The sequence below is a fragment of the Trichechus manatus genome, unplaced genomic scaffold (assembly GCF_000243295.1).
Source record: "Trichechus manatus latirostris isolate Lorelei unplaced genomic scaffold, TriManLat1.0 scaffold00361, whole genome shotgun sequence".
In the NCBI taxonomy this organism is placed as follows: domain Eukaryota; kingdom Metazoa; phylum Chordata; class Mammalia; order Sirenia; family Trichechidae; genus Trichechus; species Trichechus manatus.
In genome coordinates, this window is record NW_004444297.1 from 257529 (window position 1) to 272370 (window position 14842).

Here is a 14842-nt window from a genome sequence, read left to right on the forward strand (position 1 = left end):
GCAAGAAAAAAAATATAAAATATATGCTTTCTCTTGATGGCAAGGGTCTGATAAAGTAAAGTTACATGGAGAAATAAGATGATGAATTTTGGTATTATCAATTTCTGTGAGACTTGAAATCATGTGTTACAATTACATTTTCATAGATGTTTCTTTAGCTTTAAGATTAGAAATTTTAAAGTTCAAGTTTCTGAGAAATTTCATTCTTAACCGAAGAACTTTCAACATGCTTTCATTTTATTTATGCTGTTGTGGTTTTTACTGTAATAAAAAAGTAGTATATATGCATTATACAAAATGTAGAAATGTTAGACAATAAAGAAAAATAAAATGTATAGTTATACCACTGGAAAATTATTAATATTTTAATCTAGTTTTTATCTTGGTGTATATGAATGTTTAAGCAACAAATGTGTATATTTATGTCTACATCTATCTATATGTATTTAAGTTTTTGTTGTCCACCCATTCTTATGCTAGACATTCTTTTACTCTTCAAAATTTCAGCTGTAAAGATGCACTTTCCCTAAACAATGATTATTACTGAATAATGAGGTCTATACAATTTACTCTATGAAGTTAATAGAACACTGATATTGAAATCAGAAAAGAACAACACAAACAAAAAAGTTATTGATAAAACTCCCTTATAATACATGATATATATGCATATAAAACATCAGCAAATAAAAGTTGATAATGGTGTAAAAACCATGACCTGATAGGTTTTATCGCAGAAAGGCAAAGACAGTTAAATATTAGAAAAGCTATCACTGTAATTCACTCTATTAACACACAAGACAGAAAAGCCAAACAATATTTTAATAGAGGAAAAAGAAACTTATGATAACATTACCAAACTTCTGTAAATATATTTTTTTAAAAACTAGAAAAAATGGAAAACTCCTTAGACTGACAAAAAGGCATCTACCAAAACCCTTCAGTTTTAAGTTTTGATGCATTCTCACAAAAGAAAGGGATAAGTTAAAGATTGTTTCCATTAGTGATGCAATCCATCATTGTTCTGGATGTACTATACTAGACAATAACAGAACAAACTTAAATAAAAATCAGTGTCTTTATGTGTCAGATGTTTGCATATACAATAAAAGAGAATCGGTGAAGAAATTATTAAAACAATTGGTTCAGCAAGTGTGCTGAAGATCAACATAAAAAAATCAATATCATTCTTTTATACCAACAATAACCAATTAGCAATCGTGATAGGAAAATAAAACCCTTTACAACAGCAATAAAATTTAGAAATCCCTAGAAATAATGTTAACTGAAAGGCTGTAACACTTTTATAGAGAAAAACCTGTTGCCGTCAAGTCGATTCCAACTCATAGGACAGAGTAGAACTGCCCCATAGGGTTTTCAAGGAGCGCCTGGTGGATTCAAACTGCCAGCCTTTTGGTTAGCAGTCATAGTCTTAACCACTGTGCCACCAGAGTTTCCTTTATGGAAAAAACTACGTACATGTTTGAAGTACATAAAAGAGGGCCTGAATAAATGGAAAGATATAGTTTTCCTGTATAAAAAGGCATGCTATTTAAAAATGTCAATTATCTCTCAATTTCTTCAAAATTCTATGTATATCAAGTGATAATCCCACCAGAGTTTTTTCAGAGAACTTGATGAACAGAGTCTTAAGTTTATATAGAAGACTAAAATTACACATTTAGCTTAAAAAAAAGTTTTATAAAATAAGAGCAGATAAGGGAATTCGCCTTACAGAGAGAAGGACATTTATAAAGCTATACAAATTAAAATGTTTTATTTAAAAGACCATTTTATGAGAATTGTGAGCCAAGAAACAGATCCAAGCTTTTATGTGTACTTGGTGTAGGGGCAGAAATGGCATCATAAACATTGTAGAAAGCATACACCTCCCAATAAAGATGTTGAAAAACCTGGCTCTCCATTTGGGAATGAAAGGACATAAATTCTTGGTAAATTAAAAGTCTTAATGAATAAGACAAATATTTAAAACAATCAGAAGAAAAATAGAAGAATCTAACCTCATGTTAGAGAAGGCTTTTTTTTTAAAAATACTAACACACACACACACAAAAGCAACATGTATATCTGACAAAATAGAGAAATTTGATGTCATTTAAAAACTAGAGAAAAAAATCCAAGTTGTCAAGAATTTCATTCTATTTCAACAATCAATACCCATGGAAGTAGCAGTCAAGAAATCAAATGACATATTGCTTTGGGCAAATCTGCTGCAAAAGATGTCCTTAAAGTTCTAAAAAGCAAAGATGTCACTTGATGCCTAATCCAAGCAATTGTATTTTCAGTGGCCTCATATACATGTGAAAGCTGGACAATGAAAAAAAAAAAGACAAAAGAAGATGGCTTTGAATTGTGATGTTGGCAAAGAATATTGAATATACTATGGACTGCCAGAAGAACGGACAAATCAGTCTTAGAAGGAATAAAACAGAATACTCCTTAGAAGCGAGAACGGCGAATCTTGGTCTTGCTTACTTTGGACACATCATCAAGAAATACCAATTGCTAGAAACAGACATCATGTTCAGTAAAGCAGAGAGTCACAACAATGGCCTCAAACATGTCAAAGATTTCGAAGATGGTGCAGGACTGAGCAAGGTTTCGTTCTGTTATACATAAGGTCACTATGAATTGGAGCTGACTCTATGGCAATTAACAATAACAATTTAAAACAAACAAACAAAAACCAGACCTCTCTCCCAAACTCCAGACTCATATGTCAACTCCTCTGTCATGCCTCTGCTCAAAACCCTTCAATGTTTTTCCATCTCACACACAGTACAAGCTAGAGTCCTTACAATGACCCATGAGGTCCTTTATGATATGGCTCCCTGTCATGGATTGAATTGTGTCCCCCAAAAATATCTGTCAACTTGGCTAGGTCATGATTCCCAGTATTGTATTATTGTCTACCATTTTGTCATCTGATGTGATTTCCTTATGTGTTGTAAATCCTATCACTATGATGTAATAAGATGGATTAGGGGCAGTTATACTGATGATATCTACAAGATTAGATACTGTCTTAAGCCAATCTCTTTTGACCTCATGCCACCAAGAAAGCAGTGCCAGGAGCAGAGCGTGTCCTTTGGACCAGAGGTTCCTGCGCTGAGATGCTCCCAGACCAAGGGAAGACTTATGACAAGGACCTTCCTCCAGAGCCGACAGAGAGAGAAAGCCTTCCCCTGGAGCCGGTGCCCTGAATTCGGACTTCTAGCCTCCTAGACTGTGAGAGAATAAACTTCTCTTTGTTAAAGCCATCCACTTGTGGTATTTCTATTACAGTAGCACTAGATGACTAAGACACTCCCTGATACCTGTCTGACAGCTCTCTCACTTCACCTTCTATTTTCCCCCTCACTCCCTCCATTCCAGCCATACTGGCATCCTCATCTCAGTATCACTGTCCTTCATGCTCTCTCTCTCTCTTTCTCTCTCTTTTATGCCCTTTGCCCATGTGACTCATTTTATCGCCCCCTCTTTTGGTTATTTTCCTGACATTTGTCTTTCATCAGTTGCCTTTTCTGACAACTCTATTTAAAATCCCTCCAACTTGCCCTATCATTGGTTGTATTATCTCTATAGCAATGATCACAATCTGAAATCTTATACATTTTTCTTTATTTTCTCTATCTAACCCTCCCCAGCCCTGCCACTGGAATATAAACTCCATAAGGACAGATGTTTATTGTTCACTTCCATGTCCCCTGGTAGTGCCTCAATATATATTTTGAACGGATGAATAATCAGGTACCTTTGGGGATGTCTGGAGAGGAATGGGAAGGACAAGATGATTAGATGGAACACTCGCTATAAATTTATTACCACATTATATTTAAAAACAGACAAAGTGGATACGAGAAAGTGTAACTAGTGGTTAATTTTGTATGGTAGGAATATAGGCATTTTGTATTTCCTATAGGGTCGCTACGAGTAGGAATCGATTTGATGGCAACTGGTTTTTTTTGGTTGTTTGTGTACTTTAAAAATCTGTCAGAATGAAAAACAACTCTTGTAAAAGAAGAGACGAAGAATCATAACTGGTACAAAGAATATGCACACATTTGAGATTCCTAATCCATACTGCCAAACTTTCCAAAATAGAAATATCCTAATACCCAATAATAAGTTAGCACTTAAAGAAGATAGTACAATAAATTTGATGAAATTTTATACAGCCATTAAGAAGCATATGCTGCCATGAAGAATATCTGATGACATGGGAACCTGTTCAAGTTAAAGTTTTAAGTGAAGAAAGTAGGTCATGAAATAGTGTACACAGCTAGATCTTAAATTTGCTATTAGGGGTAGATGACCCAGTAAGCAAGGTAAGCACAGGCTTACTTGTGCTTACTTACTAATCTGTAGTGAAACTGAAGTCTGGAGACAAAAGGGAAGGAAACAGTACTACTGGATTCCAGAGAGAGCTAGTGACAAGTAGAAAAAGTCACTCAGTGGGAACTATGGTTGTGGAGGAAGAGGCAAGAAATGCAGCATCAAAGTCAGGTTGGAATGGAGAAGACATGTACTATATCTTTCTAGTCTCTGATCTCTCATTGAGATGGTGCCTCTCGTTGACTGAATCCAATGAAAATCCAGCTGTGAAGGGAGTCCGTGAGATTCAGTCCATATGGATCAGCCTCCCATTTGAACCACTAATCATTTGATGCACTAATAAGGGTAGATAAGAGCAGAAAAAGTATCTGTACATGTTTGAGGGGGTGACAATGGAGAGTAACTCACACAGGCTACCACTTTCATCTCTCGGAAAATGAAGCAACTTTCACTTCTGTCTTGGGTCAGCATTTCATGCAAACTCATCTCTGAGCCAAAACTGTATATTTTTCCTCTTTTGTTATCTGGTCATAAGTAACTCTCCCTGAGACCATAGGTACTGGTCAAGAGTGAGGTAGGACAACTGCAGGAATGAGTACTGAAAAAAAGAAATCTGTCTACTCCTGCACTCCAATTTCTTGCTGGCACTTTCCACTGGCCCAAACCCACCAAAATGGAGAAGGGCTATGCAGCTGTGATGGTTAACATTGTGTGGCAACTTGGCTGGGCCATGATTCTCAGTGGTTTGTTAGTTATGATGTAGTTTAGCAATCATACGGTGTTGTGATCACTTCCATGATGAGATCTGATATAATGTGATCCCTTCCGTGATGGGATCTGCTGTGAATAGCCAATCAGTTGAAAGGCAGTTTCCTTGGGCATGTGGTCTGCATCAAATATAAGTGGACATTCTGACAAAGCTTGTGGGCTTTTGCTGATTCTGGATCCTGCAGCTGGTTCCTGTTCTTGGGACTTGAGCTAGCAGCTTACCTTCGATTTTGCCTGCCAATCTTGGGATTCGTCAGTCTTCACAGCCTGTGAGCAACAGCCCTGCTCTCTGGCATGCCGATCTTGGGTTCACCAGCCCCTGCGGCTATGTGAATCAGGAGAAGCCTCCAGCCTGACACATGGACTTGGGACATTCCAGTCTCTGCAGCCATGTGAGCCATTTCCTTGATATAAATCTCTCTATATATTTATACGCTTTACTGGTTTTGTTTCTCTAGAGAACCTAGCCTAAGACAGTAGCCAAGGTGATGAAGTCTGCAGGCAACAACTTGACAGAAAGATTTGTTGAAGCGGGAGAATAAAGAACCATCACAAATTGAATCTGTTGAAATTGGTTCTTATATTGACTCAACTCCATCAGTACAAAATTAGAGAGGACATATTTTAAATGGGTAATATTTTAATAATGTCATTCTTATATCTGTAGTTCACATAGTTTTCCCTTTGTTCAAATATTACTGGCGTGTGAGTGTATGAATTTGAGAGTAAGGAGAGTGGAAAAAGAGAGGTTATTTTACTGTTCTCAATCAGCTTTTGATAAAGAGACTAGGGGAAAAAATAAACAAGACCCAAGTTAAAGTTTCCAGAGCACTCCAGCCTGGGATGACTAGACTCACTAGGTTTCCTAAAGAAAAATAAACTTTCCAGGGTTGATCTTCTCCCATGAGATGACATATTCCTTCATCATTTAGTTAACCACGTGGACTAGAATACAGAGAGCTTTTGAATGTCCATTCATTCGAGCAGTAATTTTTAGAGTACCACAGCTTCTAATTATAGCAATTTACTTTCTATAATTCCCAAAAGGCTAAATAAACTTACTACTTTTTCTGTAGGACAGTTTGAAGAGATAAAATTCGGTACTCTTACCTTTTGTGACCATTCCTTTTGCTTCATACTTTCTAGAAAGAATGTCATAAACTAGTCCTTTGAAGATAGTGTTTTCAGAACATGCTCCAGAGATGCCTGCTTTACATCTACTTCTTGTCTTGATCTGATATTTATAGTGTGACATTTTTGTTTCATGCAAATTAAATAACTCTCTCATGCTTTAGTTTTTGAAATGCTGAAAGGGTCATGTTTTATGTTATAAAACTCAAATTCTGAAGCAACTTTCATTTGATATAGCTATAACCTTGACATAAGAGGAAAAGTTTGTTTTGCTAATTATAGATGATTAGAGTTTATAGCTATCTACGTGTAGATCATTTTATCTAACGCTATACATTGGAAAAAATAAATAACTTATTTTTATCTAGCACATTCTTCAGGATTCACACAGTGACTTCTTGTCCATTTATTGCATTGTAATGTATTGCACTGTATTTTAATATTTTTATTCTCTCTCTATATATATTACATACATACATACACACACACGCACACACAGAAGTGTGCACAAAATGAAGATGTGCAAATGAATGATGCATCATAAAGCCAACATTGGAACCACTAACTTAGATAAAAAATATAACATTTCCAGATTAGCCTCCCTCCCTTGTACCACCTCTTGGTTACAGCTGTTCTCCCTCACAAGCATAACCACTCTTATGTCATTTATAGTAATCATCTGCTTGCTTCTTGCATAATTTTACCACATAAGCAACCATTCTTAAATACTTAAGTTTAATTTTGTGGTTTTTTTTTTTTGGTAAAGATGTTATCATAAGGGATCTTTAGTTTAACATTCTATTTTTTAAGGTATATCTATGCTATTGCATGCAGTTCTTTTTATTGTTTTCATTGCTGTATAGTTTTCTTTGTAACAATATACAGTAATATATTTTCCCATTTGACTCTTGATGAAAATGTGAATTCATACTGGTTTTGATTACTATAAGTAATGTTTCTAGATCACTCGTTTACATGTCTCACTGCACCGGTACAGCAAATTTAAATATCGAGCAATCCAAACCTCTAATTTTACGCATCAGAATACTAAGACTTGTGTCGTTATCTAACAAAGCCAGGGTTACTTTTTTGATGATTGAATTTTGTTATGTTTTAGAAGGAAGTATTTTTCATTAAGATAAGTTGTTATATTTCATCCATTTTCACCTTCTCTAATTCCCACATCCTTCAAATTTCCCTACTCCTTTACTCCTCTGCAGGGTAATTCTGTTTGTTTATTTTCCTTTGATTATATCTTGGATAATTACTGCAGTCAAGGCCCCTAGGTGGTGCAAATGGTTTGTGCTCTACTGTTAACCTAAAGGTTGGCAGTTTGAACCCACCCAGCGAAACCACAGAAGAAAGGCCTGGTGATCTGCTTCTGTTAAGATTATAGCCAAGAAAAGCCCATGGAGCAGCTCCACTCTGTAACACATGGGGTTGCCATGAGTCACAATCAACTTGACAGCAACTAACAACAAAAACAAGATAATATAATGAAAAATTTTTATCAAGACAATGTTTCTATTTTGAAGTTAATTAAATCATTTTTATTTTCTTTAGAACCAAGGAGATACCCTTAATCCCCAGCTTTGAGAGAGAGCCACATAAACACCCCATAATGGATGAGTGGTATACAGTAATGTCAGAGGAGAGACTATTTCTTCTGACCTTCACATGAATTCTCCTTGTGCCCCGTTGCTAGAGGGCTGAGAGCCTGTTAAACTTTGTGACCTACTTCTCATAGCTGTAAATGTCATTCTTATTCATAGCAACATTTAATGCTTTCCTGGATTTTGCTGCTAAACTATTTCCCACAATGATGTATTGCAGAATTGCATTCCACAGCTTGATTGTGTGCTGCATAAAGAATTACATTGTTCATCAGTGTAAAGTGGAATGCAGTTCATTCTCATTGAGAGTCAGTTTGTTTCCATGGTATGAGAATGGGAAGAGAAAACACCTTATGTTTTCAGTGAAACCTTCATTACTTTTATAGCCGTTTTCCCTTCTCATGGTTACTTCTTTTCTTTACTAACTAAATCACACTATAATGCCTTCCAGACATAATTTTTATATTTATTTTGGCCTTTTAACCCAACGTTAACATTTGGCCTGATTTTAATCTGTCACTTTCTTACATAAGCTTCCTTATAAATTGACTGTTGAGTGAAAGTGATGCTCATAAGAAATCTACAAGCACTGCAAGGAAAAGACATTAGCATTATACACTTTAGGAATAAATCAGAATTGAAAATTCAGAATTTTTAACTTTTGTTCATTTGAATGCTCCATATCTTTTCCCTTCCTGTATCTGCTAGAAAATTAGAAACTAATTCATTCTACCAGTTTCATTTCATTCAATTTTTTTCTCTGTTGGAAAATATTTAAATATAATTAACATTGAAGTAAATTCTTAGATTTTTAAAAATATTTTACATATTTGAATGTCAATGCACATATTTTCATGTTAACTCTAAACCTAAATAGCCTGAAGAGTGAGTGTTCTTTCCAAAGGCATTTAGAGTCAGCACTTCTGCCCGTGAAAATGTTTCAAGAGCTCCTTTCTGCTAGTAACAGGAAAGCAATACAATCACTTTAGCTACCCAGAGAAACAGTTTGCAACAATACTCTTATTTTAGTATTGATTGTAGAACCGATGGCTTATGCACATCCTGAAAAACTTCTATATATAATGTCAACAGGAAACAATTTTTCAAAAGGATTGAAAATAAGAGACACAACCTAATTGTTGAATATAAGTAAAATCCATAAACATATTGATAATCAAAAGAACAAAATGGTCATAAGAATTTCATAAAAAATAACTTGCACAGTTAATTTTGTACACATAAGTTTAGATGATATTTAGAGCTTATTACTTTGTATATAATTGTTTCTTGTGGGATACTTTCCATAAATGAGTTCAGACATGCTTGCCTTAACCTTTCTTATCATAAAGGGTTCTATGACTGTTAAATCTGGGAGGTTGTTAGGTGAACTTTTCACAACAAATGTATTGCTTTTCATCCACTAAACAATGTAATTGCTTAAACAAATCAAATGTGTGTATATTAATACTCATATCAAGATCTCTAATCCCTCCAGACTACAATGATACAGTAATTTAACAAGAATTGCTTTGTTTCTCTACAAGCCTGTCAAATCTAGGTTTTAATTATCTTCTCACCACCTCTAGGCCTTTTCATATTCAGAAGGTATGTAAATTAATGTAATCTTTCATTTTGAAAGAATTGAGGGATATGAATTTCTCAAGAATCTCTCTCTTACTTCCGTTAACCACATACCTTCCATCCTGTAGAATGTAATTCATAGAGGGAAAAAAAATTACAGAAACGTAATTCCTGTGAGTAGGATGAGTAGGGATAAAACCTTGCTCTCAACAAAATAGACACTAACAGACCTTAGGATCATCAAAGTATAACTGAAAAAAAATTAGTTTACAAATTAATTTTTTGCAAATTTCCAAAGCCTACCAAAAAATTTGTCTTCATTTAAATAGATTCATTTGTTTAACATTTTTAAAGCACCTACTATATGTTAGATACTGTTCTAAACGTGGGACTGCAACAATGAACTAAAAAGACAAAGCCCCTGTCTTTGTCTGTTTACATCTTACATGCTAGGGGAGGGTGACAGACAATAAATAGTTAAACACGTGAATATGTACTATATCAGATGTTGGTAAGTGCTATAAAGAAAAGCAAACAGGGTCATAGAAGGGAGCTAATGAGGGAGAAAACGTAGGGCAATCAGAAAGGTTTCTTTGATTAGATGAAAATAGAGCAGAGATCTGTAGTAAGGAAATTAAACATGGATATCTGTGGGAAGAACATTAGAGATGGTCAAAGCTGACTCCAAGGTTTGGAGTCTGATCAGCTAAAATGATGAGATCTCCATTGACGGAGTTGAGAAAGACTGAGGAGAAGAGTGTTGGCAAAAATTAGGAGTTTGGATTTGGGCATGGTACTTTTGAAGTGCCTATTAGACATCCAAAGGGAAATTATTAAGTAGGAAGTTTAATATGAGTCTAGAGTTCTAGTGAGAGATCTACATTGAATTATAAATTTTGGAGTCGTCAACATATAGATGGTATTTGAAACCATGAGGCGTGATGTAATCAATGAGGGAATGAGTAAATATGACAGAGGACAAGAGGTCGAAAGACTGAGTTCTGAAACATTAGATTGTTGGAGCCAAGAAGAGGAGGAGGACGTAGCAGTAGAGAATGAAAAAGAGCACTCGTGTGATAAAAGAAAAACCAAGAGAGAGTAGTATCCTGGAAGCCAAGTAAGACAATGTTTGACGAAAGAGAGGGTGAACAACTGTGAGATGCAGCTAACTGCTCACGTACAATAAAGACTGAAAACTAGCCACTGGAATCTGCAAAGTGGAGGTCATGATTGAGTATCACTAACACAGTTTTGATGTAGTTGTTTGGGTAAAAGCCTGAGTGGAGTGGGTTCAAGAGAGAATAAGAGGATATGGCTGGTGACAGAATGTATAAACAGCTATTTTGAGGATTTTAATGTAAAGTGGAGCACAGAAATGGGTATCTAGCTATAAAAGGATGTGAAGTTAAAGAAGCAGTTTCATTTGGGGTAAAAGATTACAGTCTATTCATGTGCTGGTGAGAAATATCCAAGAAAGAGGGAAACCCAGGAAAGAGGAGAGTGATATCCTTGAGTAGGCAAGAGATATGGGATCCAATTCACAAGTGTTAGGGTTAGCTTTGGATAGATCCGTGACCATTCTTTGATAGCAACAAGAGGGAAGGGAAACAATATGGTTCGAGATGAAGGTAGAGTGGTACATGTGCTGGCACTATTATCTGTTATATTTTATTTCATGAGGAAATAAGAGGAAAGAGTATAAACTGAATGTAAATAAAGGGAAGCAACAATTTATAGCTTTGAGAAGAGAGAAGAAGGTATGAAATAGTTGTCTAAGAAAGTAGGAAAACTAATCCCATAGGGAAATAAGATACGATTCCATTAGGGCTCATACATTTACAATGAGACGCTGATAGCACATTTGTATGTTTCTCTATTCGGGTTTATCTGCTTTAGGTGTAGACATGAAACAGGCAAGTAATTGGATTTAGCTATGGTTTGGTTTTGTCAGGCAAGTACAATGAAGAGAGAGGGGACAAAGACACTGAAACTGTATGTGAGAGCAGCTAGGCTGGGTAAGGATGGAAGTGATGATTGAGGGGTTGAGAAATAAGGAAAATAAGAATGTCAATGGATTAGTGGTCCCATGCAGTTGAATAATATTGGGGATCAGTTTACAAGATGGAAGAAATTGGAAAGAAAAGGCAGTGATCAAAATGAGGTGCATGGAAATGAGATTATGAAGTAAACGCTGGCATCAGTCAAGACAACAGTTAGGCGATGATGACTGGAATGTGTGCTGGAGTTTGGATGAATATAAAAATCAGTGAACAGGAAGTCAAGGAGCTGAGTGGTTGGTGTTTTAGAACAAATGTCTGTTTGGTTATTGTCACTGAGAATTATGACAGGACTAGAACTGGACAGAATCGCAAGCGCTAAAAGTATCAAGGAATTATCGTATCGTGGTATTGTAGAAGGCCATGGCATGGGGATATTATGATAAATCATGTTTATTCTGCCATGCCTGGTCGAACTAAAACTTTGTGACAAGGTAGATAACTGAAAGTACATGTCCTGGACTATTCATCATTAAACAGTTGCAAGGCATGTATAATGCCAGGTCATTAATTTACAATCTGTGGACAAAACCAAGGATAACAAGCAGGAAAAGCTAGGCTTAACTAATGCTGGATTAAAGAAAGTCAGGCAAATATTTTCCTTATTCTTCTAAATGACCGTGATTACTTGTATTCCCCTGAACCGCCATAGTAGTCAGCATATTTTAGGGCATACATCACATTTTGCATTATTGTTATCCCTCTTGTGTTATTCTGGAGCCCCGGTGGCCACAGTGGTTAACAGCTGGGCTGCTAACCAAAAGGTCGGCAGTTCAAATCCACCAATTGCTCCTTGGAAACCCATGGAGCAGTTGTACTGTACCCTACAGGGTCACTATGAGTCGGAATCAACTCTATAGCAACGGTTTTTTTTTTTTTTTCTGGATTTTGTGTTATTCCATGTGGAAATTCCTCATAACAGTGTAGCCTCACATGTGCAATTCTCATGATTTTCACCTCTGTTTTTCTTCAATGAGCCACTGTTTTGGATCCAGAGCTGCTCATCACCTCATCTCTTAGTGTACCTGATACAATGCTTTGACAATAATAGTCATATTTCTAGAATATTCATCATCACATTTTTCATCTGAATGCATTCAAGTTTGTTTACAGTTCTGTAATTTGGCATCCACAGCTGGAAACATCACTCTACGTTCAAGAACCATGCAATCATATTTCATCTCATTATTTGGTCATTTGAATTTATGATGTTTATATTTCATTAGTTTAAACGGAAATGGAAGATTTTGGTTTCATATTGCTCTTCTAGTTAAAAACAATGGATCATTTTCATATGGAAAACAATTTAATTTAGTCATCCCCTTTCTGTTGTGGGGTGATAAACATGTTGAATAAAGGACCAAGATTTCATCCCTTTTGCAATTCACCTTTTGGTTACAGACCATAATTATAGTCTGTGTGTCTTATTAATCATTATGAATTTCCATCCAACATATTAGATAGTTCATCCATATCTCATGACTTTCAAAACTGAAAATTTTCTCAAGCATGTTTTAGGACTTTAGTCTTTCTCATTTGGCCCTTTTCCTTCAGCATATAAATATATACATAATTCTCTAAACCACTGCTCTAAAGCACTCTTCTCAAAGGGTAAACTTGGCAGGAGGATGTGATAATAAAGGGGTTTACAGTGTCTGGAAAGTGCTATTATGTTTATGGGGAAGGGAGGATATCTGGGAGGCTAAGCTCTCTGCAGCCTGCATGGTAGTACCACACAACCAAGAATTATTCTACTCAAATTGCCAGTAGCTAAGCTAAACAAGTGTTTTGAAAAACATTCACTTTTATATTTGAGTTAAATAAGTTGAATCATATATCACTACATGTATTTTTAAATTCTGGATGAAGAATCAGCATTTATAATAAACCATGTATACGAGGGTAGGTCAAAACGTATTGCTACTAGGGTTCCAGTTCAAACATGCATGAGTTTATTCCAAACAAAACATGTATAAACATGTCTCTGCAATCAGTGGATGGCTGCAGACAAGCTCTCAGTAATACACTTGTCTTAGTCTCATTAGAGTGCTTTCAAGAAAAAGGATATTTTTTGTGCCATGGGAAAAAAAAAACGATTTTGAGGTCAGGGCTAAAATCAAATTTCTAACAAAACTCAAGTGAACTTCTTCCCAAATCATTGAACCTTTGCAGCAAGTTTATGGGAATTCTGCCTCACATAAAACAACAGTTTTTAGATGGATCAAGAGTTTTAAGGAAGGTCGGGAAGACATCCAAGATGAGCCAAGAGAGGGAAGACCGCTCAGAAGGTTATGGCAACTGTTTCTTTATGGGATTCCAAAGGGGTAATCTTGATAGATTTTCTCAAAGGACACAGGATGATCATGGAGACTTATTATGAAGAAGTTTTAAGAAAATTGAAAACTGCATTGGTGAGAAAAAGGCCAGGAAAGTTGCACCAAAGAATTTTTTACCATCACGACAATGCACCTGCTCATTCTTCAAGGGTAGTGTCTTAGTCATCTAGTGCTGCTATAACAGAAATACCACGAGTGGATGGCTTTAACAAACAAGTTTATTTCCTCACAGTAAAGTTGGCTAAAAGTCCGAGTTCAGGGCGTCGGCTTCAGGAGAAGGCTTTCTCTTTCTGTTGGCCTTCTTCTCTTTGGTGTTGCCCCAGACTAGGAGCTTCTCTGCGCAGGGACCCCAGGTCCAAAGGACACGCTCTGCTCCTGGCACTGCTTTCTTGGTGGTATGAGGTCCCCCTGTCTCTCTGCTCACTTCTCTCTTTTGTATCTCAAGAGATTGCCTCAGGACATAATCCAATATTGTAGATTGAGTCCTGCCTTACTAACACAACTGCCACCCATCCTCCCTCATTAACATCATAGAAGCAGGATTTATAACTTATAGGAAAATCACACAATATCAGGAATCATGGCCCAGCCAAATTGATACACACATTTTGTGGGGGACATAATTCAATCTATGACAGGTAGCAAGGGCTGTCCTATGAGAATTTCATTGGGAAACCTTACCTCATCCACCCTACAGCCCTGATCTTGCCCCTTCATACTTCTTTTTGGTCCCAAAACTCAAAGAACATTTAAAAGGAACATGTTTTGAGTCCCTTGAGGATGCGAAAACTGCTATTTTGACCTGGTGTAAATGGAAGAGCACAGAATTCTTCAAGGAAGGGTTAGAGAGATGGAAACACCACCTTCAGAAGTGTATAGACCTAGATGGAGGATATGTCAAGAAACAATAGCTTCACATTTTTGTTTAATAAAGGTTTCTATGATTTTGTAGCAATACTTTACTTACCATCATATTGCTGTGCTGTCGTTAGGTGCCCTC